The following is a 27,288-nucleotide window of genomic DNA, read 5'->3' as shown; positions in this document are numbered from 1 at the left end:
CCTTAAGAAAAACCAATTTCAAATCCATAAAATTTAGATATACGGTAGTTTATTAGCACATTTTTAAATCTTTCTTCTGTGAAAAGAGATAAGGAGAAGTTTTGCATGAAACAGGCTTCATAGATTGAGGATTATGGTTGAAGAAACGTCAGTTGGCCTGAAATAATGCCATGTAAAGGTATTTTCAAATCTCTTAAGGTATAAATAAAAGATTAATCTTCATTTATTTATGACTAGTTAGATTAGTTCGTATCAGTCAAGTATCTTGATAATTAGTTATTGACATGAGAGGAAAAATCTTCCATAGACTTTCATTTCCAATTAATCTCAGAGCCTTTTTAATTTAAAGAAGATCTTTGAGAGAGTGTGATTGATACATGAGGTGTTTTGGGAAAATGATTCAGTTGGTTGTGATAGAACTCAGTTTTTTAAGAACCTATACCTCATGACACATAGTCTCCGAAAATTGATCTTGGGTTCCATGGAAACCATTTTGATTTGTCAGCCTGTAATATTGTTGACTCAGACTGACTCAGGCTAAGTTCAAGACCACTGGCCTCATGGATGGGAATCTATGGCTTATTTATACACACAAGCTTTAAGATTCGACGTGAATTTTCATTGATTGATGATTGAACTAGTTTAAAATGGGAGTACAAGTGTCAGTTACCTGGCTATGAAGTTAGGTGAAATCTCTCTTAATATTTTCTTCAATACATTCATGGATTTTCTTAAGGCCTCTTTGTAGCTCTCATGAGACTCCACTGTGCATTTTTCTAGTTCCCATCTCTTCTCTTTTGCTTGGGTTCTGGTTTAACTTCTCACTTGTTATTTGAAGAAAAGTATCTACTCTCTCCTATTGAAATAAAATACATCAATTTCTGTCCTCAGGTTTGTGAAAATAGTTTATACATGCCTAGCAATGAGTATAGAGCCAGATGAGTATAAAGCCAAAATAGGCATTTGCCTGTTCAATTCATCTCTAGAAATACAATATTTATTGGTTCCATTTATTCTTAATTTTAAAAGCTTATTGGTATTTGGGAGCAAATAGAAATAAAAATTTTCAAGAAACAATCAAGGCAAAATATTAAAATATCTACAAAGAGAGGGAAATATAGAAAACATTCAGTTAGAGCTTTGAATGACGCAAGATAAAGATGTACCCCATAGAACCCTTAAACACAATAGATATCATCTCGAACGGTGCCAGATAGGAAACAGGTAATAAACAATAATACTTCCTCTTTATATAACATTTATTACTTTCTTCACCTCTCTGAAGATGGACCAGGCAGTCACTGCAATAATAGTCTTATTTGATAGATGAGTTAGTTGAGGCACAGTTAGCAACTGAGCCCAAAGCAGTAGTTCTGTTTCCTTTTTTTTTTTTTTTTTGGTCACATAGAGTAAAATATACAGATGTTAAAATGTATGATTTGACAAGGGTCGACAAATGTTGTGCATACTTAGACAGCATCTCACTCCAGATAAAGAACATTTTCGTCAGCTTAGAAAGTTTCTGTACTCAATGTTAATTCCCATCTAACCACAGGCAAATGACATCTATAACCGTAGATTAGTTTTGCCTGTTAGTGAACTTCATTTAAAGAAAATGAAATCTTGCAATATGCATACTTTTGTGCCTGGCTTTTTCCATTCACCATAATGACTTGAGATGCATTAGTGTTACTGTTTGTCAGAATTTTGTTGTTGTTGTTGTTGTTTTTAATTGCTGAACAACATTTCTTTATATGCATATAATATGTTTGTTCTCTAGTTGATAAACACTTAAGTTATTCGATTTCAGGGCTATTTTAATTGAAACAGCTTTAAAATTCTTGTATAAGTTTTTGAGAAGCCATACATTTTTTCATTTCTCTTGGATAAATTCACAACAGTGGGATATAGGTTAGAAATATCTTTAATTTTATGAGAAAAAGGTGAACAGTTTTTCAAAAGTATTTTACCTTTTATATATCAATAACGTTATGAAGGTTCCAGTTGTTCTACATCATCAACATGCGCTGTTACAATTCTTTTTATTTATCTTCTTTTGTAAAATTTCTGTTCATGTCTTGCAGACATGTTATTCATTGGGTTGTTTGCCATTTTAATATTGACCTGTAGGGGTTTTATATTCTAGGTACAAGACTTTGTTCAGTTATGTGTATTGCAAGTACTTTTTTAGACTATGTCTTATCATTGTGATTAATGATGTTTTTTGATGAGCAGAGTTTTTTACATATATGAAGTATAATTCACTTTTTTAAAAGTTTTTTTCTAAAAATTACGATTTTTGCCATTTGTGTCCTCCTCACTGATAAAATCTTTTGTCTGCTCCATGTTTGTGAAGTATTATCACATATTCCTTCGGGAAAGTTTTACAGTTTTTGTTTTTATGTTTAGATTTTGGACTCATCTCAGTTAATACAATTGTCCTAACACCATTTGTTGAAAATACTTTTCTCCATTGTGTTATCTTATCCCCTTTGTAAAAAAAAAAAAAAAAAAAAATCATCATACGTGTGTGTGTCTATTTCTGAACCCCTATCTAATCCATGGTTCTATTTATTTACCTTTATAAGTTACCACTATGTCTTAGTTATTGTAATTTCACAGTAGGTCTTGATAACTTCTAGTTGGTGGGGAGAGGAGGCAGTGGAGAAGCAAGGCACCTAGGTTGCAAAATTTAAGAAGGCACAAATTTCAGGTGTTGGAATCCCAGGGCCCTCAATTGCATGACTTTGCCTCCTTTTAAATGTTGCATCCTACATGTTTCACTTGTCTCTAGTCATAGCCCTGAAGTGTACTGTACTTCTGCCAACTGTTATTTCAAGATTGCATTGCCTATTCAAGGTATTTTGCTTTTCCATATAAATTTCAGAATCGACTTTTCCATTTCTATAGAAAAAAAAGCAACTATTAGGATTTCGGTCAAGATTACTTTGTGTCTATAAATTAAATAAGGTGAATAGACGAAGTTTACTAGTACTTTTAACTTGCTGATGGCTTTTATCATGCATCTCTACTGAATTTTGTCAAATGTTTTTTCTGCCTTTATAGTGATCATCTCACTCTTTCTCTCTTTCAGTCTATAATTATGGTTCTATATTGTCAAATATTAAAACAAACTTACATTCCTGCAATTAACCCTACTTGGTCAAGATGAATTATCCTTTCAATATGTTTTTGGACTTAATTTGTTAATATTTCATCAAAGATTTTTACATTTATATTTATGAGGGTCATTATTTTGTAATTTTATTTTCTAGTAATGTCTTTGTCAGGCTTTGGTATCAATATTAACACCAGAAATATTACTCTAGAGTCATGAAATTGGTTAAGGATGGTTTGTTCCTCTTTCTGAAAGATTTTATATAAAATTAATAGTATTTAAGATAAATTCTTCATAAATTTAAAAGTGAAACCATCTGAGACCAGGTGCTTTAGAGTAGTGTTAATTAAAATTATGACTTTCATAATTTTAGGGCTATTCAAATTTTACGTTTCTGGCATCAATTTTGTTAATTTGTGTGTTCCACTAGATGTTGTCCATTTCATCAAAGATATCAAATTGATCAATCTAAATAGCTTAATGTCTATAAGATCTGTGTTTCTGTTCTCTCTTACTTTTCTGATATTGGTAATTTCTGTCTCTTTTTTTTGTTACATAGTCTAGCTAGAGATTCGTCAATTTTCCTATTTTAAAGCAACTGCTTTTGGTGTTTTAAAATTTTTTGTTTTTCTATTTTATTTTTGATTTTATTATTTGCCTCTTTTGACTTAATTTGGATTTAATTTTGCAGTCTATTTCTAGATACTTAATGAGGAAACATAGATATATCTATTATTTTCTAATATATGTAAAGCTGTACATTTCTGTGTATTTTACAAATCAGTGTTAAATATTCTAATTGATTTTAAATTATTTTGAACATGTTTATGATCTATTCTTTAACCCACCAATTATTTAAAAGATGTATTGCTAAATCATATTGGGATATTTTCTCAGTGTCTTGTTATTGATTTCCCATCTGATTCTATTCTAATCTAATCTTAATTTAATTCTATTATGGTGAGGGAATTTATTATGTAATATTTCAATATTTTAAGCTGTATTGAGAACTTATTTTGTTCTAAAATATGACACATTATCTGAGTTATTGACTCTATTGATGTAAATCTGACCAAATTAGTGGACAGGTCGTTCAAATCTTGTATATTTTATTTTTTTCATAGCTATTCTATCAAATACTTAGAAATGTTAAAAATCTCCAACTACATTTGTGGATTTATCTACTTCTCTTTAATCCCATCAGACTTTTCTTTATATTTTGCAGCTCTAAGTGGAGAACATTTTAAATATTGTAATGCCTTTTAGATAAACTGATCTTTTTTGCCTAATACTAATAACACAATGTTTTATTGTTTGTTATGTGCATAGCATAAGTTTTACCATTTTCAACCTATCTATATTTTTTGTTATCTGTCTCTCGTACACGGAATATAATCTGATTTTCCTTTTTACACAGTATGAAGATATCTTTCTAATAATTGAGATGTTTAGTTCATTTATATTATATTTATCAATATAGTAAAATTAGAAATTCAGGGTTGCTATTTGAGTTCTAGGTGTTTCTTTTGTCTTTTCTTTTGTCTTTACCTACTTCTTATGAGTTATTTCTTTTTTTAATTTTTCATTTTAATGCCTCAATCGACTTTTAACTATACTATACCACTTGTATTATTTTTATAGTTGTAGCAACTGTGATAAGCATCCTTAAGTTGTCACAGTCTACAGAGTAATGTACCATTTCACATAAAATGTAATGACCTTAAAACAGTAAAGTTACATTTATTACCCACATCTTTGTGTCACTGTTGTTATATATATTTACTATATTTATAATAAATCTCAAAACTCAATGCTAATATTTTTGCCTTAGCAGTTGCCTTTTGGATAAATTAAAATAATTTGAATAAGGAGTAACAATATTTTATGAAAATCCATGTATTTATCCTTTCTGATGTACTCATTTCCTATAAAATCAAGGTCTTATATGATCCTATTTTCCTTTAACCTAATAAAATTTTTTAACATTCCTTATAATTTAAAGAAATCTGCTGGAACAAATTTCTTAAATATTTTTATTTGTTTTCTGTTTGTTTTAAAAGTTTTTATTCTGCCCTAGTTTTAAATTTTATTATTCTGAATGAATATACAATTATTCTTATTTTACACTTATACTAGTTTAAAGATGTTATTCTATGTCTTTTTCCTCCATCGTTATAATGAGAAGTTGGCTATAAATTGTATAAATTTTCCTTTGTATGTAATGTCTTTCCTTCTTCTGGCTGCACTTAAGATTTGTTTTTCTTTGATTTTCTGCAGATTGAAAATTATCTAATTAGTGTCGTTTCCTTTGTCAGTGAGTCACTGAATTTTGGAGTGTGGGCTCAATATTCTGGACAACATACTCTAGGGTGTCTGGTTATGCAGTCTTTCCTACAAAGGTGTCATATTTTGCTCTATTTAGCATTTAGATTTCTGTCGGACTCTTTTAGATTCTTTGATAATTATTGTATTCTTCATAGAGGTGAGTCCATCTAGTTTTGGAACTCAGTTTTAGACTGTGACATTTACTCTAGGACAGAGTTCTTAATCTGCAGCTTTGGCATTGCCAAGGCCTTCACTGAACGCACAAATTGATCAGCGTGCTAATTCAGCATTCCAATCTCTCCATGCTCAGTGTAACTTCCGGTGTCGCTAATCAGGTTCTAGCTCTTAACCAGGCAGTCTCTGCTAGGCCACATGGAGTAGCAACCAATAGTAAACTCAAACATCCACCAAAATGCATGGGCAAGAGCACTAAGAATTAACAAGTAAGAGGCTTTTACCATGATTGTGTGAATTTTGTAACGTCAGCATACAGAAATTCTCGTTAATCATGTTTTTAATTTTATGTCACATGACAGTAGTTTATGCCAACTTCATAAGTTACTGAAATAGTCAACATGCCAGACAATATGGAAATGCCAGGCCATAGCTGGTTTTCATTATATGATGGCTTCTTTCCTTCCATGAAAACTTCCTTTTGTCCTCTCCATTGAAAAGGAATTGCCTTAGGAAAATCTAATAATGGGAGATCATTTGAATACTCATCTTTTCAGTCATCTTCCTAACATCTACTACTGGTTGTTGATTTTGACTCAGATTTAAACTTGTCCTGAGAAGCAGGAATCTACACAAAAGGTTGATTTTGATTGGCAGAACTTATCCTGTCTTGGCCCAAATCCAATGTAGATTATCTCTTTGGTCTTGTCTTTATAATCTGTTAGGTGGAGATGTGAGCAATAAAAACATGCTATAATTTAGAGAAATTAATTTGGGGGTAATTCTAACTATAGAGAGAAACATGCTAATTTCTATTTCAAATATATGGTCCTTGCTGGGCAAATTTTCATTGAAAAAAATGTTAAACTCCATGCCAATCAAAAAGCAGAGATGACAGCATCCATTGTCACAATTATCCAGTACTTATTAAGCATCTACCATAGTTCATGGACTGAAGTCACAGATTATTCCTCTGAACAGATCTTGAAGTAGGTAAGGAACACTAAGTTAAAAGCTACATTTTGGGAGATTTTGTTTTTGACTGTCGTTTACAAGCTTTGTGGCTTAGGCATGTTACTAACCACCTGAGTCTCAGCTTTCATATCTGTATAATTAAACTTAATATTTAAATCAGAGAGGTTTCAGGAGAGTAGGGGGAAATATGTATAAAATCCTCGTTTCTGAATTCAAGCCAGTCACCATGCCTTATTCTTCATTCCAGTAATCGGTTGAATAATGCTCATGCTGCTGACCAGAGAGATATGACGGGCTTTAGGAAAGCTGTCAGAAATAAACTAAACATGAACTAAAAATGCTGGAAATACCAAAATATTCTAGGTGTCACCAACATGGTCCTGGTTAAATAACCAATTGACATGTATCCTTTGATAATAACAGTGACATAGATATAGATAGATATCGATATATAGATGTAGATATAGATATACAGATACATAGATATAGCTGATATAGATATAGAGGAAAATTAAATAGTAATATGTCATCTTATTTTTTAAGCCTGTCATGTATATGAAAAAACCACCGTGTTAGCAGTTTACCTTTAAATGATTAGAGTATGTATATTATTCTTATGTTTACTTGATAATTGTCTATCTATATTTTAAACTTAAACATAGATTTATTAGGTAAATTTAAATCGAATTGGCAATAAAAATATTTAAAATTTGAGTTTTTCATCCTCATTCCTACCAAAACTTTATGAATATTTTGTTCAGCTGGTGACTGAAGAAAAGGTAGTTTCTTGAACAGGGATGTTTAAAATAAAAATCCTTGAATTATGGAAAATAATTATTGCTACTTTGCAATATCATATGCTATCTCTTGGTGAGATAATTATGCCAAGTCATGGGAGAAATTTTGTATAATTATGTTTAATTAGTTCCAAAGGCTATTATGTATCTCAGCCTTCACCTCTGAATAACATTAGCACAGAGATTTTATCTGGAGGTGTAACCTGTATGAGTGTTCCCCCTCTCATTGGGAATTGCTGCCAAGATAATAGATTTGATTATTGTTCCTCCTATTATATAATATACTATGTTGGCACTGTTTCTAAAATATTCATAAAAATAAATCACAATAGTATGAGAAGGTAAAGTGAAAACTATTAATGAGAGAGAGAATGTATCATAGCTATGACACTTGCATGTATGTTCAAAAATTTCAGAGCAAGAGGCGGGCTTGGGCCATTCATTTATTGCATACCATGGGCAAATGGCTTAATCTCTGTAAGCCTCAGTTTCTCATATATATAAGATGGGTAATAAATTAGTAATGCTATCATGAGGATTAAATGACTAATACAGAAAAATCCCTTGGATAAATGTCTAATATACATAGGAGGCATTTCATAAACATTGTTTACATTTCTGAATGTAGATTGTAGATACTATTATGTTCATTTTACAGATGAGGAAATTGAGGCTTAGAGAGCTTAAGACACTTAGTAAAGATCTCATAGTAAGTGACAGAGCTGCGTTTCTAATTAAAGCCATGTGACTTAAAGCCCACAAGCATAACACCTTCCCTTTTTGCTTTGGGTTTTAGAAGATCTCAAGTAACAGGAAACATGACCCTATGCTGTTTCTATGACAAAAAGGTATTAATACAATTAATACCTAATTGTATTACACCAATATAACATTCCATTTCTAGTAAAGTAATTGAACATCATCCTTGTGAAAGACACCATAATAAGCACTGTGCAAGAGAGCATGATAAATTATATAAAATACTATCTCCTAACAGTCAAGTACATGCTCTATGAATGTATGTGATTTTTCTTTCTGTGGATGTATAGGTATTTATTACAATTATTTATTTCTTAAGAATTTTCAAAAAGGATTTAAGGGAACTTAAATAAATGGAGAGATAGCAAAGCAACACAATATTACCCTGAATCAATAACTATCAAAAACCTTCAAGCAAAGAAAATTTGAAAACCAGAGTTTTAAAAAAAGCAAGAATTATATAATAATGTTTAAGAGAAAGTCAAATTGATATGACTATATCACAGAATCTACACGTAGGGGAAGCTTTTGTTATGAGGCATAAAACTACGCTATGAGCAACCTGAGAACCAATGTAAAACTAATACAGGATATAAAACATAGTGCTTACTGTCTAATTCAAGTAATTTAATCTAATTTTAACTATTTTTAACAGTTCTGAACTCAGATATCTCATTCTGTGTTTGGAGAGAACATTGGACAGACTACATAAGCACAGATTTATTCAAAATGTAAATATCTTACATTTCACACCTCTTTAAGAATTCTTTTTGAAAAATCCCATATTTACACAAATCCAGGACGTATAACTAGCAGAATGAAAACTTTGAAAGGATTCTTTTTTTCTTTCTGGCAGAGGTTAAGGTCTTCTGGTCTTTAACCAGTTGAAGCAGCAGAAGGGGAGAAGTAACTCTGAATAAGAAAGAAGTTGTCTCTACCTTAGGAAGCTTGCAACCTAGCAGGATAGGTATTATGCAAATGTCTGGAAATGTGCAACAGAAATGAGGGAAGTGAGCTTAAAGATACCTGTGACAAGGACGTCCACTCTTTCTAAAGGCAAGAATGTTTCCAAATATACAGAAGAATGAGTAGAAATGTCCTAGGAAGTTACTATACAATGCAGTGGAAGAGAGAGTGTTGGTGTGTGACAGTGTCCACAGAAACTCTGGGCAAGCATACGTTGATGGAAAAGAGCAAAGGATGTTCTGGAAAGTTAAAGACAGTTACTTGGTTAACAAGTAAAGTCTGAGGAGGAAAGGGGAAGTAGAGAAAAGAGCAGGGGTTGTTATGAAGTCAACAGGAGTTAATACAGGGCTTAATAGCATATGTCAATAACTGACTTTTCAATCATGTCGATGCAATTATGGTTCTTATTACTTCTACCATAGAATTCAAATTGTGTGATTCGCTCATGATAGGCTTATAAAGAAAAATAATTCCTCAGAATTGGTTTCATAAGGAGTAAGAAAAGAGTTCATGCTGAGCTCGAGGAGCTCTCTCAGGACTATCAACAGTGTGACTTTCCAGCCAGTTCTGTGCAGGAAAGAAAATAAGTCTCTGGAGAAGGGACTGAGCTATTTTTAGAAACATAGAATATTGTTTCCAAATATTCTTATGCAACAGCCTTGACTCTTTGAGAAACAAAGCTTGTTTTACATTCATTTCATTTGATTTAGGAAAGACAATAAACGTATGAACCTGTAATATATGATCAGAGCTGTTTTCAAATATTGCTGTATTTTACAGTTGTTTTTTTTTTCTGAGTAACAGTGTCTCTTTAAAGTACATATTTATTCATTTTATTCAGGTATCAAGGAGACAGTTGCCAAATATAATGCCTCTGTAGAAAAGAACAATACTATTAGGTAAGAAAAAAGCTGGTTGTGTTTTGGATGCATTTTTTAATTACATGGTTTGCATGTTTCCAAATGAAGGATTGGAAAGTCATGCCAATAAAATAGCGACAGAAAAAAAAAAAACAAAACTGCCTTGTCTATAACTGGAGAAGAGTGAACAGGAGAGATTTGGAAGCACTCTTATTTGTGAATCAATGACTGAGAAAAGATAATTGGAGACAGTGTGTGTTTTTATTAAAACATCTAACAAAATTCTCTCTTCTTTTATTGATTGACTGACTGATTTAAGGGGGATGGGAATCTGACGTCAACACACAGTTTCTTCGTGGCAGCTGGGCTTGCAATTTGCATGCAACCGTCTGGCAAACTTATTTAGGAAATCTGTTGGTGTTCAGAAATGGCAAGGTCGGGCCTTAGGAAGACCTGGGGAGCAAGGTTACTGACTTGCACCTCGTGGAGATGAATACTGAGAGTCAGAAACTGCGTTTAAACGAAAGGGGAGGTGGAGGGAAGACCGGAAGCCATGTGCAGGTTCAGAACCTGTGGGCAACTTTGGCTCCACTCCTCAAGTCATAGTAGTTATTCTTGTCTTACTTATAATAGAACTAACTAACGGTGTCATTATTTTTAATACATCTTTATCTTGTATATTTTTCATTTTATGAGTATTATTGTAACATCAACACTGTTGAACAGTCACTGTCATTTACCTAGATAAATATACATTGTAATTTTCCCAAATGAAGTGATAACATCCTCAAAAACAAAAGACCTTGTCTGAAATGACAGCTAAAGTTCTCATAATGTTTTGCATTTCTGTGTGCCTTAATGAAAACCTTCTGAGGTAGGATTTTATAATGTCTTTATTTTAAAGATGAAGAAGCAAAAGATAATGGTAATAGTTTGTAATAATAGTTTCTGAATCTAAATAATTTTATTCCACCATAGTCCCTTCTATATTATTTAATTACCATTTTTTGATCAAGCACAGGAACTACCTCATATAGAAACTCAATAGATACTTGTGAATGAGTAAGTAAATTATGGATGTAACCTGTGCTTGATGAGTACGTGCAGGTTACTAGAGCTATGAAGGTTAAAACACACAGAGACACATACACACTTCCCTGGACTTCAAAATATTGTGGTCTGCTGGAGTCATATAAATAGACATATATAACAAAATGCAACATAACATATTAATAAGTAAATTAACAATATATAAATGGAGTGTTATAGGGTATCGATAAGTGTGGCAATTACTTTTCCCCAGAGGTATACGGTAAGACTTTACCAAAGAGATCACATTTTCAGAGGATGAATTAGAGTTTGCTGGGTGAACAAGCAAAAGTAGACGTTACTATAGAAAAAAAAAAAAAGTGTATTCAGAAAGACATGGAGTTATAAAAAGGTATAACTGAGCACTCTGAGATGGGTGAATTGCAGCTTGCCTACAGTCTAGAGGCCTCGGGGGAAATTACAATGTAAGGAAATGAGGCTGAAGAAGTGAGTTTGGGCCAAGTGGTAAAAAGATTTATGTCTCAAGTAAAGGAGTTGTTCTTGTAAAACCCTGTTTGAAACTTTTTTTTTTTTTTTCAGCCAGGGACCTACATAACCCATTTAAAAATGTTAGAGGCAGGACTTCCAATCGTGTGTGCTTCTTAGATCCCTAGGCCTTTCTTTAGGGAGCTTCACAGTTATAATCTTTTTTTTTTTTTTTTTTTTTTTTTTTAGGCAAGGCAATCCTTGGTTGACCTCACAGATTTCTTGGAACTTTTCAGTTTACAATCCCTTAATTTTTATTTTTTACTCCTACAGCACCTGGTCTTCCTAGGTGGTCTCCCATCCAAGTGCTAACCAGGCCTGACCCTGCTTAGCTTCCGAGATCAGACAGGATCAGGCACATTCAGGGTAGCATGGCTATAGACACAGTTGTAAATTTAAAAAAGTAACACTCCAGAACTACACTATGAAGTAGGTAACACGAATCTCATTTTATATGTGACATTCTAAGCCCAAGAGAAGTCAAGAAAGGCTTCTATTCACAAATCTGGTGGGCAGCAGACTTTTTTCTAGATCAAAACCCTAAGCTTCCCACCAGGACCAGGAGGGACCATTGCAGTAAGGTGCCTAGCGTGTAAAATTTTTAAATTTAAAGAGGTTCTCTTTCTCTAGGTCTTGCAAATGCTGACCCTGCAGCAGCATAATCCTGAAATGAGTGCCTCCTTAAATTTCACATCAGTCCTGCTTCCCCTAAGTCTTTTGACAGCGAGGACCCCTTTCTTCTCCACAACAACACAGAAAATGTCAGGCAGCTTCTGCAATCAAAAACATGCCAAAAGAATGATTTACTAGAGGTTTCCAACCCATGTACCTACCTCCACTCAACTCCTCCAGTTCATTCTCCACAAACCTGACCCAGGACATTTTTGAAAAGTCATACCATATCATGGATCTTTTCTGCTTACAGTTTTCAATATCTACTCATTTGTCTTTGGAGTGAGCCCAAAATCCTTCACATGGCCATCAAATGCCTGTATACTTTCTACCAAATGCATGCCTGCTTCTCTCCGCCACTTTCATACCTTTTTACTACATTTTATAAACACTAGTTTTGCCCAGCTCTACTGTAATGAGCCCTTCAGAACTCAGGGCCTTTGCATTAGCTGTTTCTCTTTCTGGAAAATGTTTCCCTTCTTTTCACACTCTGCCAAGACTCGCCGTTGAGATCTTAGCATCTGGTTCTCTGCCTTACGGTTGTTGTTTCTTTTCTTAAAAATAGCTTTATTGAGATATAATTTACATAAGATACAGTTCGCCCACTTAAAGTACACAAGTCAGTGTTTTTTAGTATATTCACAAGCTTGTGCAATTTCTATTTTCCCACCTCCACCCTCAACTATAATCAACCACTACTCTACTTCTTGTCTTTATAGATTTCTGGACTAATCATACCAGTAGAATCATATAATACGGGTGGTTTCATGGCCAGCTTATTTCACTTACCATAATGTTTTCATATGGCATGTATCAGTACTTCATTTTTATGACTGAATAATAGTTCACTGTATTGATATACCACATTTTCTTTGCTCCTTTGATTGATAGACATTTAGAATGTTTCTACTTTTTGGCAATTATGGATAATGCTTCTATATTTATCTACAATTTTTATGTATACATTTGTTTTCATTTGTCTTGTATATATACCTAGAAGTTAAATTTACCATTTGTATATCTTTGGAGAAATGTCTATTTATATATCTTACCTATTTTTAGTTTTGTCTTTTTATTATTTAGTATAAGAGTTCTTTATATATTCTAGGTATAAATCCTTTATCAGATATATGATTTGCAAATATTTTCTCCCATTCTCTGGGTTGTACTGTCACTTTTTTAAAGGTATCCTTCGAAGCACAACATTTCATTTCTATTTCAATGAATTTTTTTTTTTTTTAATCATGCTTTTGGTGTCATGTCTAATACTCTGCCAAATTGAGGTGAGGCTTCAGGAATTTAAAAAATAGCTAATGGCTACAGGAAAAAAGGGATATGTGGAATGGTGAGTTGTTAACACTGTTGACGCTGGCTTGTTTTGTAAGGATGCTGGCAAATAAACCGATATAATGCGAATGGTGTTTCGGTTACCAAAAATGTTGTGAACAGAGAGGCTTATAGAAACTTAAGCCTGGATTGATTTCCTGTAGGAGCTATAGTTCAGTATTTGTTAATTCGCTGTTCATGGTGACTTTACATTTTTACTGTAAAGTGTCTGTGGCTCTCTTTGAGCCTCCTGGATGTGTAGGTAATTCTTTATCAATACATTTAGAGAGTTTACTGCCATTATTACTTTTACTACTATTATGTTTTTTAACTCTCTCTTATCTCCCCCCTTTCCGTCTTACACTCCAGAATGCACATCTTGGTGCTCTTGATAGCATCACACATTTCTAGGACTCTCTCTTCAATTTTAATTCTATTTTTCCTTCTGTTCGTTGGCTCGAATGATCTCTATCAGTCCACCTTGAAATTCACTAATTTTTCTGCCAAGTTAAATCTACTCTTGATGAATCACCCTGTGGTGATTTTCTAAATTTGAGTTATTTTACTTTTCAACTCCAGAATTTCCATTTTTTAAATCATTTCTACCTCTTCATTGATATTCTCTATTTGATGTGACATTGCTATTGTACTTTGCTTCTTTTATCATGTTTTCCTTTAGTTCTATGAACATATTTATAATGGCTATTTTGATCTCTTTTTCTGTTAAATCTGACACCTGTTTGCTCTCACATGCAGTTTGTATGGTATGCTTCTTTTCTCCTGTCGATTGTGCTTTCCCGTTTCTGTCTATGCCTTTAATTTTTTTTGACAAAAAAATAATTTTAAGTAATATATTGTAATATGAAGCTCCCCCCACCTCCCTACCAAGAGTTGTTATTGTCATTTACTAGTTAATTTGTTAGTGACTGGCTGAATTATTTTAGTGAATTCTATTCCCCCTTCATAGAGCTAAGCTTTCACTGCTTCTCCTTAGGGAGGCACAACTTTGAGTGTCCCCACTGTTCACCCTGGGATGACAGTGGCGGTTGTAGGGCTGTTTTCTCTTTTCTAACCACAATAAACTTTTGGAACTCTGCTCATTTCCAGTTCCTTGCTGTACTATTTCAACAATGCTCTGGAGCATAAATTTCTTTACAAACAAATCTAATCAAATTGGGTCTCCTTTGGAGGAACAGTTTCTAAGGTTCATGTTAAATATTTATTCCAACCCCAGGAAGGCTCTTCCCAGCCGTCTTATTCTCCAATTCTCTGCTAAGAACTAGCTGGCCTACCATGTAGGTGGCATCTTCATCAAATCCATGAATCTCCTCCCAACTGCCTTTCATTGCAATCTCTCTGTTCTTGAAAGCACCCTTAGGTTGCAAATGAAGTCAGTCTGAGGAAGAGATTAGTCACTACCTTTTTCATCACTTGCTTCTTCCTCTCAGATATCTCCACTCTAGGAGCCAACTCAGTGGAGTGGGCAACAGCCTGAGGACCTTTCAGCTTTTCTCTCTGGCATAAAGCCACTGCTTACAAGCCAGGAGGCAAGCGTTAAAGGGGCTCCAGAATTCTCAATTGTCGTGCCCCAGGTAGAACTTCCTTTCCATTAGTGGGACTGGAATGAAGATGGGGGCTCCTGCCTCTTAAATGCACTCATTTAGGACTTGGCCTCAGCAACAGGAAGTTGGGGATAGGACAAGAAATGCTGAAGTTTTGCTCTTCCTGGAAAGATACTCCTCAACTTAGAGCAGGGTGGGGGAGGGGGGAAGTGTGCTCTCGTTTCTTGGCTTCTGTAGTCTGGGTAATCTCTGCCTTGCTAAGATAAGGGAGGTGGGAGGTAAAGAGGGAGCAGTCTTTGTTCAAATACTATAGACTCTTTCCTTTCTTACCAGATTTTCATAGATTTTATTGAATAAATGTTTTGTCATTCATTGACTATAGTACCATTTCCAGAAGCTTGCAATTTTTTAAAAAAATATTTACTAGTTTCATTGGGGTGGGGATCAGCAGATCTTTTCAATCTGTGGAGCTGATAGTAAATCAAGAAGTCTTTTCTGATCCACTGCTCTAAGTAGAGCCCTTTGTGATACATATCCCTGTCCAGCTGACTCTCCACATAGTATCGTTAGTGCATAATTATAAATTTTTGTAATAACTTTTTGTAATGTTAGCCTCTTCAATTAACCCTGGCTTCTTGAGGTCAGAGACAATGTGTTTTATTACACAACGGTTATCATTATTGAATAAACGAGTACCTAGCTCCTCAAATGTTTACTGAAAGAATAACCAAACACAGTAATTAGAATGACTAGACTGTGTTGGCCAGAGGAACACGTGTTTGTACTGCAGAAGGCAGAGTAGTGATTTTAAAATGAGTCCAGGTCCCCAAACATGACAGACAGGAAGTATAGTGACTCTATTAAGTGAGATAGAGAATACTAAAGACAGATCATATTTGTGGTGAATTTCTTTGTCTGAACACCAGGACGTATTTTGCAATATAATTATGTAGACTTTACTCTTTTAAAAAAAGTTCTTATTCACAAGAGATCAGGGTGAAACAGTTTTCAGAAAACTCTGGTTGGGATCAAAGAGATCATTTCGGTTGCCCTACGCAGGGCAGTCTGCCAGGGCAACGGCCCCCAGGTATTGGAAGTTCCTGTTTCCTTGGCTTACAGAGCCCCCATGCCATTTTGGACATTTAGAGATTATTTGGTTCAGAGAGGGGATCAGATCCAAGTCATACTTTGGACAAGAACTGGACATGGAAGGCAGGAATGGTGTCTTAATTAGTGACAGAGTTAAACCAAGGAACTAGAATTAGGTCTAAATAAGAATACCGCTAGGAATGTCAGCAATTTCTGAAGACATGGTTTCGGAGAGCAAAATAAGAATGCTATCCGATGTGACCCCAAATCCACTGGAGGCCTGAACAGACCAAAAAGGCAGAGAAAGGAGAATTCACTCAGTCTTTGAGCTGGACAACATCAGTCCTCGAAGGTCTGAGCTGGACTCAGACCAGAGCTCATACCATCAGCTCTCCTGGGTCTCAGGCCTTCAAATTGTTTAACTATTTGAAATTTGACTCTGGAATAGGACCTTAACCAATAAATATCGATTGTGTCTCCTCTATACAAAACAATTAGGCACATCAGGGGTCAATAAAGGGGATTCTTCCCTCGTGTTGCTAACAGCCTATAGAAGAAAATGGGCTACTAGAAGAAAATAACTAATAATTTAATGCATATACCATCAGTACCTAATGAGGCATTCAGAAGTAAGTGCTACGGAATATAGAGTAGGAATCCTGTACAGAGTAGGAAGCCTGTTCATGTATTACTTCAATGAACATTACATAGCCACACTTCTCTGAGCTCAGTGCTATGTACAACCGATATATTAATGCAGAAAAACACCTATAATACCCAACCTTTTGAGAGTTCCAATCAACTGAGAAAAAAATAGCAAACACACACACAAAAAATGCATACAACGAACAATTATGCAATTGTGAAGCAAAGCTCCTAAGAAAGAACAGCTACAAAGATCCAATTTAAGGATCATAAAGGAATAAAGTCTAATGTAAAGGATGTAGAGGGGCCCATTTAATGAAGGCACAAAAGTGTGATTTAGAAATAAGAAGTAAGAAGAAGAGCTTTCTAGGAAGACAAAATACCTTGTGCACAGGAAGTGAGGTAAAAAATGTATTTGGTTCATTCAAGTAACAAAAAAAAAATGACACGGCTGGTCTAGGACAGAGGGATATTGGGAGAGAGAGATAAATTGAGGAGGGGGAAGGAAGGTGGGGAGGAGTTGGGGAGAGAGTTTCGAAGATCAGCATTAAGAAAGCAAGAGGAGGTTGGGGTGGGATGCAGGGGTTTTGTGGGAGAAACAAGGTCTGAGATTCGATTCTATATTGAATGGTGCTCTTCACATCATGAGGTTGGAGAAACTGGACTGACTCTCACCCTTGAGATGAAGGCACTTAGTTGTTTTCTCTTGAAACAACTCCGCTCAGCAGTAGCCTGTAAGCCAGGCAAATTTTATTCATGAGTTATATTCCACCCATCCTGAGAAAGTTTCAAAGAAGTCTCTTGCCAAGGCAGAATATGAAAGAGATTAAATCAAAGTGTTTCTCAGAGAAGGTCAGGTATAGTGCTTATAAATTTTCCTGAGTTTCCCACATGAAAGAATGTTTCAAACCAGTTTCTTTCAAATTCTCTTGTCCAGGGCAATATTGTTCTAGGGGAAAAAGGAAAAAAAAAAAGGCCCACGAGGGTTACAGAAGTTGGTTATTGCAATTTCTAATTTTTCAAACCTAATGTAAAACTGTCAGGGAATTGATTCAAACTTACTATTTCTGGGCACCAGGACTCACAAGTAAGAAAAGGGCTTTGCACGGGCTAATTTATTATTGTCATGCAACATGCAAATACCTTCCCAACCCGGCCCTCCAGGGAAGACCAAATAGAAATGTGGGCCTGTGCCCCTGGAGAACTTTCCTCCTGGAGTTCTTTGCAAACAACCCATTGTTCTCTGGGAACCCTGAGAGCATCGGTTGTCCTTGCAGCCTAGAAGTGACAAGTTGTGCCTCCAAACAATCTTCTTAAATTACTTTTACAATTTTTTTTTTTTTTTAACTACAATTCCTAGGTTCTGGAGTAGGAATATTTTGGCTTAGGAGAGATCTTTGTGACTGAAACAGCCTGGGCTTGTTCTGATTTGAGTATTGATGGTATCCCTCCTTGGAAATGAATGAGAACTTACATTTAATGTTGGCTCTCATTAACTATAAAATTAGCTACTTCTGGTTCCAATTAAGGGGTTGCTTCCCTGGCCACAGGTGAAGAAAGCCCTGAGCTGTTAATTGAGTCTTCAGTCTGGAGAAGATGCCGTGAGTGAATCTGCTACAATCGTTCCATTCAGATTTCTCTAGAAAGTTCAAAGCTTTCTCCAGAGTTTTAAGTTACCTTGAGCTTGAGTGGAGTGTGGCCTCTGAAGGCAAGAGAACGTGATGTGCTGTCATGTTGATGTGGAGGGTCGTCATGTCTTTGGGATTTTGGTTTATCTTATTGCAGGAGACAAGAACACAGTCACAATCATCTCAGCCCTGTTTCTGTAGGCAACCAGTAATGCTCGCTATAATTACTTACATCTAGCATGCATGCTGTTCCCCTCCTGTGGCCAAATCATCTATGTCTCTTGCAAATCCCAAGCATCAACTTCTCATATAGTCTGCTTTGAGGATTTAAATCATCCTCTTTCAGAGGCGTGGCTCATCAGGATCCTCATGCAGAATGTTCACGCCAGAGCTCCCTACCAGGCTGACTGACGGCTTTCTTGGGCTCGCATCTCATTTCCACTTTTTCCTGATAAAGATCTATTAAACAAAATAATCTAGTAAGAAGAGACCCTGAGCATTGATCTTATTAAAATTTGGTTAAAGATTATCCATTTAGCTACTAACTTTAAAAAGCCCTCTGTCATATCCATTGGTCATATTTTCTATTTATAATTTCCACAAGTCCCTATTTTAAGTCAATTCAGGACATACAGTATGCTCAACTACTGGATTTTCAAAACTTAAATATTTTATTTTATCCTGAAGAATTAATATATTTTCATCTTGGCTTGGAAATAAATTATATTTGATTTAAAAAGGGCAATTGTAAAAGTAAACATGGCCATTGAACTAAACAGCATCGAGAAACTGCCTAGTACTTAACAGATATTTAATATTTTATAAAAGAGTCAATGAATGTCAGTATCAGTATGTTAACCTATCTTTATAAAGTATTCAGAACACTTCTAAATGTTCAGAAGTAGAATGGGCATAGGCAAAACATCAATATCCACATTGTGAGATTTTATTTAAACATTTGTCAAGATGTTTTATTCTGATGTGAATGGAGTGAAAATATTCTTCCATTTGAGTCTTTTGCTAAAATGCTGCTTTTTACCAATCAACATTGACATTATTTTCAACGGAACCACAACAGGAATAACCATTAGCATCTACTCCCCAGGGAGGATTTATGGAAGGGGAGAGTAATGTTTCTATTTGAGTTCCTTTTTAGAATATTTATTTTCTAAAACTTTATATAACGTGCCAAAATTAATGGATTTTTTTTTTTTTTTAGCCAAAAGCTTTCTAAAGTAATCATAAATTGAATTTTATAAGACTGGGATTTTATTATCTTTATCTGGGCCCCGATAAAGAATGGAGGAAGTTGTTGCTCGAGAGAGATTCAGAAACAATGTCATTTCAGTGGCTACTACTCGGTTTGCATGAAATAAAATTAAACTAGTTTTGGAACAACAGAAAGTAGATAATAGAAAGTAAGATTAAGGTTCATTCTCAAGTGAAAAAAAAAAACATTGCTGCCTGGCTAATAAAATAGCGGATGAAAATGCCCAGCTCCTTTTTTCTAAATTATTAATTTAGTTTCTTTTTATGATATTGTTAATATTTTTGGAAGACAGGGTGGGCGGGCACCAAGCTAGCCTTCTGGAGTCAGCAGCAGCTTTGTCAAAGAATGAAATTACCTTGGCTCAAATGCAATTTGTTTGTTTAGGTAGTTTGTAATGCAAGTGAAAGGTTTTTTCTCCCCTCATTTTAAAATAGAATGATTTTGGTTATGAAAGATGTTAAAAGGTTTTAAAAATCAGTATTGTCATATTTATAATTCACAAATCACCAGTGTTCTTGCTAGATGAATCGAAATACGTTAAGAAAAAACAGTCCGTTTTATTTGCATAGCTTGATTAGAAGCCCTTTATTGTACTGGGTCTTTAAGTACTGACTATGGAGAAAGATTCATGTGTCCTAGGGGGCTTTTAATTCAGGAGGGAAAAGAGAACATATACCTCAAAAGGTAAATATTCATCCCAGGCAGTGTGGACTAAGGCCTGAAGGAGAGGCATGGTTATACTCCAGGGAGATGAAGTTTCCAACTTGTGCTCTGGGGAACTGAGGGTTTGTTCACTGTTAAGAAGTCTGGGCCCCATAAGTACTAAATTAGAAAGCATTTACCCCAAATCTTGTTACATTAAGAAAAAATTTTTCCCTTTTGTGTACTTATTATCATAAATACACATAGAAGTTTACTTGGGTATCCTTGGTTCCTCTCCAGTAATCAGAATTTTGAATATATACCACCAAAATCCTCTGTATCATACTTTCACCCAAATTTGTCTCAAAACCCAGTGAGAAGTACCTATTTGTTTGGCTTCTGAATTTAACTGAAGGTAGTTATTAATTATAAGTGAGAAATGAAAATTAAATATGTATATGTGAAATTGAATTCCATTCCAAGAAAAATAACAAATAATATTAAGAGATTTCAGCCACACAAAATAAATTATCAAGATTCAGTGTGTCAACAATTATACTTTATATTAGAAGAGAAAACACAATCAATACACACCTTACTTGTAGACTCCTATAAGTCTTCATCTCACTCTTATACATTCATCTTGAATTAGTGATGAGAGTGACTGGTCAGATAGCAGAACTGAATTCGTGCCCCCAAACACCGACCTCCTCCCAGCCTTATGACTTCCTTACCAACCACGGAAGATTGAGGTTGCAGTTAATAAATAGAAGTACTTGGGTTTATACATTTAGTATTTCCTCAAATATGAGTGAACATCACTGTTGGCAGACCAGTCCCCAGGAAAATTAGAAAAGAGGACAGAATAATTCTCTCGGTATCTGGGAGAAATAAAAACTCTTTAACTGATCACTAAAACCTCTCTTGAAGAAAATTAAAAGAGAAAACAACGGATTTTTGCTTAAGCGAAGGGAAAGCACTGTAAATTCAGAGATTTAGTTGTAAATGCCTTAGGCTTAGAGGTTATGTTAATTTGGAATGTCTGGTTGAAAGCAATAAAATACCTACATATAAGGACTTACAAATTCAGGAGGTTTTCCACACAAAATGAGTCCACGTATGAGTCATCCAAGGTTAGTGCAACTGCTTAGCGATTCTGTCACATGAGTAGGAAATGGGAGTGGAGTTGGCCGACCTACAGTGTCAGTGTTTTTTACCTAAAATCTGTTGCATCTAACACCCAAATAAGTTATTGAAAACCAAAATCTTTATGTTGTTGTTGTTACTGAAAATAAAACATTTTTTATTTTAGGACATTTACAAATACCATTTTGTTTTTTATTATATAGATGTCATAGCTGACAAATTACCCCCAAATTGTTGTAATCAGGTATTTCTGGCTCTTTTTACTTTATTATACTATTATAATTAGCTGTCTAATTCTTCAAGCCTAAAAAACTATTTTGACTTGTGGTTTATTTTAAGGTTTGATGATAGTATTTTGTTTTTATAATGTCGTGGAAGATCTGAACTGCAGTACTTGGAATCTAAATGAATAGGCCTTGGAGTCAAGTCAACCTGGGTTCAAATCCTTGATTCGCTTTTTACTAGCTATGTATTGTCTTGAAATATTGAATTACCAAACGCCTTTAGGGCATTCACTCATGATGTCTCATTTAAAAAGAAAAAGACCTTAGCCATGTCATTGTTTCTTTCTCTCTCACTATAGTTGTCTTTATAGATCTGGATCCAAAGGATATTTCTGTCAATTTGATAAAAATACAACTAACTCTGTACATTTTCTTTCATCCTGACTATCTTCTTGCTGTTAAGTCTTTTCTCTCAAATTTTCAGTTGGGTATTCTCAACTGCCCGGTATAGTTATATGCCTCCATAAGGTGCAGGAAAAATATCTGTTGAAGTGAGTTGACTAATCTGAATCCTGAAGATATGGAATATTTTTAGTCCCCTCACTGGGCAAATTTTCAGAGATGCAGTTCTTTTCTAGGATTATCTTCTGTTCTCCTTGGGACAATAAAAATCCATTTCATTGTTTTCCTCTCTCCTCTGCCACCGACCTCTTCCTATTTCTCTTTCTGCATTCTCCGGATTGTGTGTGCTTTGATTTGTGGTAGAACCCTAACTCTCTCTCTCCTCTTGAATTTGAATATGGATAGGTATCTGAGGGCACCAGGAAGAGAGAAACTATAGGGTTCCTTTCACTGTGTTGGCCTTTTATTGTTTCAGATTTCTCTTACAACCGAGAGGAGAAAAGAAATTGTTATTTAAAAAAATAAAATAATAATAAAAAAAAAACCCTTAAGAATCTTGAAAGTAAATCCCCGAAAGTCTAAGGAATGCCCATTGTGCATTCAAACAGCTAAGAAGTTTTGCCAAATGTGGCTTTGGTGGAGGAGGCTTTTCTCCATCAGGACTGAGGTTAAGAAGCGGGGAGAGGAAAGTTATAGACCAAGATGCCTGAGAATTTCCCTAAGTTCTACTAAATTTTAGAAAAGGTTCTGATTGTGGGACCCTCCACTCCCTTTTCTTAGAATATCTACTTTAGAAAAGTTGCAAATTATTTCTCTGCCCTACCTCAGTTTCCCATCTCGTGCTGAGTTTTTATGGGTATTGAGACAATTCATATGAATCATGTTTAGTATAATTCACATTTAATAAATAGTATAACTAAGAAAAATATCTATGCCAACACAAGACTCAGAATTCAGTATTATAAATTACTAGGATCTGCAGGACAGGCACTGGATACAGAAGTGGGGTGCAGTCACTGCTTAGTGGCTCTTCCTGTGAAAGAGGGCATTGTGGATATTTCTAACAACTCTAACTTTTTTTGGTATAAATTTTGATTATTTCTAAAGGAACATTTATATTGATAAATTATGCAACTTTTTTCATATCCTTTTTCCGTAAAAGTGTTGGAAGATGTAATTATAATTACTTTATAATTGTGTTGACATTATTTGATGTCATATCAAAACTCATAAAACTCTTCAAATCATGAACATACTTAGCCCAGGGCTTGCCTTTTGTAGCCACATCCTCTGTATGTTCCACTTTTGAATAGATTTGCAATGGCATTTTAATACCTTACATGTTCTTATATTTTATCTTATAACATAAACCAACTAAAAATGTACTGTGGAGCCTCCTCTTTAGAAAATAGCCTTCTGCTCCTCAGAGAAGCATCATTGTTCCAGTCTGTCCCTGTTCTGGTTTGCAAGGGCTCCAGGACGTTGCAGCACAGACAGGGTAGGTGGCTGTGAAACAAATAACAGAAACAGATTGTCTCACAGTGCTGGAGACCAGAAGTCCAAACCAAGGTGTCGCAGGGGGTGTTCTTTCCAAGGGCTGTGAAGGAAAGCTTTGTTCCAGATCTTTTTCCTTGACTTGTAGATGGCTCTCTTCATGTGGCCTTTTCAGTATGTGAGTCTGTCTCTAAATTCCCCTCCCCCCGCTTTTTTTATAAGTACTTCAGTCATATTGAATTCAGGCCTACCACAATGACTTCATTTTAACTTGATAAAGACCTTAATTTCAAGTGACATCACATTCTGAGGTACTGTGAGTGAGGATTCATCTTATAAATGTGGGCGAGGGGATCCAGTTTGACCCATAACACTCACCAATAGGCTGGACTCATTATTTATTAGCTTTTCCAGCCAAAAGAGACTAAAAATAAAAATACAGAGCCATAGTGCCATTTTTTACCTTTCCCACGAATGGTCTCTAGTCACAAAATGTAAGAATTCATACTTGTCACCTGCTATTATAGAACGTGGTTAACTTAATCGAGACACCTTTTCATTCCTTGAATCAGCCTTCTATCAGAGAAACTCTATATTGTAGGAGGACCACAAAACTGGTCAAGGAACTTGAGTTCTAGTCCCATCTCTGGCTTGATTGATGGCTCAATGTTCCTTCACCATCTTTAGTTCTTGTTTTATTTACCTACAAAATCAGGTAGTTAGACTTGATATTGAAAGTCCTTTATGATTCCATCTTTCTAGAACTGATTAAATTAAAATTCAATTTAGCCTTAATCAGTTACAAACTAAAAAGCACCTCTACTAGTTTTTCAGTGGATTATAAAAAGCAAACAAATATAACGTTCTCATTTTCTGGAATAGTAAATTGCCATAATAAATATGTGAATCTGTGTTGATTATAAATGTCAGTGTTATCCCACAGAGTTGTTTAATGTGCAACCTGTACCAGGAGGTTGCTGGGCGCGTGAATGTATGGATGGAGGAATACTAATTATAAATAAGAGAGTTTCACCCGTGGTTCACCCAAGACACTCACAAGAGTAGGCAAGTCAGCGCTTCAATGGAAAGTTCATCAAGCTACCATGATGGACTCAGATAGGGAAGACTTGTGCATAGTTCTGTGCAAAGATATTTCTGTTGTGTAACTACCACTTCTGTGTCTGCAGCTACACACTACTACTGGTTGGTTAGAGGCCGCTGTTGGTCAGCACCTTTGGCAATGAGGACAAAGAGTTGATTGTCAGGCACTCTTCATCCATCCATCATTGTACCTGAATTTAGAGAGCAATATCCATTACCCCTGCCTTCCAAGTAAATTCCAAGTCTATTTTCACCAACTATAACCCAGAATCACAGCATAACCTAATGGGTCATATTAGTTTTCCAGGACTGCTGTACAAATTACCACAAACTTGGTGGCTTAAAACAACAGAAATCTGTAGCTCTTATATTTCTGGCATCCAGAAATCTAAAATCAAGGTATTGGGAGGGCCATGCTCTCTCTAACAACACTAAGGGAGAAGTCTTCATTGCCTCTTCCAGCTACTGGTGGCTTCTGGCTTTTCCTTGGCTTGTGACAGCGTAAGTCTAATCTCTGCCTCTGTCTTCATATGACCTTCTCTTCTGTTCGTATGTTCCTCTTCTTATAAGGACATGTATATTTATATTTAGGGTCTACCTGCATAATCAAGGATAAACTCATTTCAAGATCCTAATCTTAACTGTATCTGCAAAGACATTTTTTACAAATAAAGTCACATTCACAGGTTCAAGGTGGTTATTTCTTTTAGGCGGCCACCATTCAGCCCACAACATGGACATTCTGGGGGAAAAAAAAAATCCCAGCTCACTTAATCAAGTTAACAGTACAAACTAGAAATAATAATCTCTTTTCAACTTGTCATTCATACATCTCATTTAAACAAGTTTGCTCCTGAATAAACAATAGCGAAATCATGCTTCCATATAAAATTATACAATTATTCTCTGTTAAACTGAAAACACACTAACCTTCTCTCCAAAAAAGACAAAAACTACTGTCTATCATTTCTTTGTACTTATTCATCTTTGGGTATTTTCCTTTCTCATCTAGTTAATTCACTCTCCTCCTATGATATTCTGAACTTGCAATACAGAGTTTAAGTCCAATCATTATTTCTCATTCTTAACACCACTTATTTTTAGATGTTTAATGAATAAGGGAGAAAAGCATTTTTAAAAATTGAATTATATATGCAAAAAATATCCATATCAAAGCATAGAATATTCACAAACACCAAAGGGCTCATTTGTACAGCTGCTCACGTGCAGACATCTGGTATTCAATGTTTATTTCTGACAATATCCACACCATGTCCCCTTCATCTTCAGAAAGTAACTCAGCTAGTCATGATGCCACACCTGGTGGGGTGACCCAAACTTTAATTCTGGAATATTTGTGCTATTAGATGTTGTGCTTTTGTTTCATTGTTGATGTTTACTATTATTTTAATAGGACGTAGAAGTACTAAGTAACAAACCACAGGACATCCTATATTCTGGTCATATTATTCCATACTTCTATGCTTTAGTACAATCCAGTTTCCTCTTAGTAATCAGGATCAATTGCCCAACCACTATAGTTACTCACTTCTTTATATACTGGTTCATTGACATGAAAAGCCCTAACGTGCCAAGTGGCAACCTCAGCATCCAGTTAATAGAATAATTTTATTATGCCACCTCTTGGAAGTATTCTTCCACTGGAAACAAAATTCTATAAACCAGGAGAACCCAAATTTGCATATTAGGCAGGAAAAACTTTTCTAATGGATCACTGGGGTAATAGTTAGAATAATGGCCACTGCTTACATGCCTTAATCTCTTTGTCCATGAATTCTGAAAATAGGAGAAAGATTATTACTTGTTTATCACAGATCAGAGAATATAGCACATGCTGAAGGATACAGCCTCAGAGGCTCAAGTGTTGTCATCCTCTGCTGCTACACAGTGCATCTTTGAAAGGCCATCCCTCTATTCTGTCGAGCCAAATGCTTCATGATGATGAGGAATGTGATAAAAATCAATGAATAGATTTTGACAGAGTTTGAATTCACTGGTATACTTTATTTTCTGTAAAATGGGTTCCTAATCAAAGAAGTAATGCTAAATGGTATGCACAGCAGTAAGTAAGGCATCCTGTAAGTCTTCATTTTGGGGATTTGGGCAGAATTGTTATAGTCAGGAAAGCAAACCTATATCTAAAATAAGTGCCTGTTTCAATGAGAATAAAATATGGTCTCTTTCATCATGAAAATCATCCAGTGTAATCAACTAGCCACTTAGTGGCTGGTGGTCCCCTGGCCAATTGAAGGCTCAATGTTAATCTGTGCTGTTGGCAGGCTGACTTTTGACCAGCAGCCAGATTAGCCCTGATGAACTGAAATCCAAGTTTTTGAGCCCATACATAAACACCAACCCTGCCACCATAGCCACTTTGTTCCTGAGCCCATTGGAAGCCTGAGGAGAGAAGCTGACATTGACTGAATATTTTCTCTTTTAAAAAATTATTTTTACATTTTAGTTGACATACAGTATTAGTTTCAGGTGTAAAACATAGTGATTTGACATTTATATACC

The 27,288-nt window shown here is 35.0% G+C and overlaps 1 long non-coding RNA gene and 1 pseudogene across 1 annotated transcript in view; one reads left to right on the top strand and one right to left on the bottom strand.

Moving 5' to 3' along the window:
• Positions 1-27,288, top strand: part of LOC111742229 — a 197,091-nt gene that overhangs the window by 143,311 nt on the left and 26,492 nt on the right. The gene's annotated exons all lie outside the window — the stretch shown is intronic.
• Positions 11,814-11,932, bottom strand: LOC111742237 (annotated as a pseudogene).

This window comes from Pteropus vampyrus, unplaced genomic scaffold (assembly GCF_000151845.1).
Source record: "Pteropus vampyrus isolate Shadow unplaced genomic scaffold, Pvam_2.0 Scaffold89, whole genome shotgun sequence".
In the NCBI taxonomy this organism is placed as follows: domain Eukaryota; kingdom Metazoa; phylum Chordata; class Mammalia; order Chiroptera; family Pteropodidae; genus Pteropus; species Pteropus vampyrus.
This window is presented reverse-complemented; position numbering and strand designations above follow the sequence as displayed.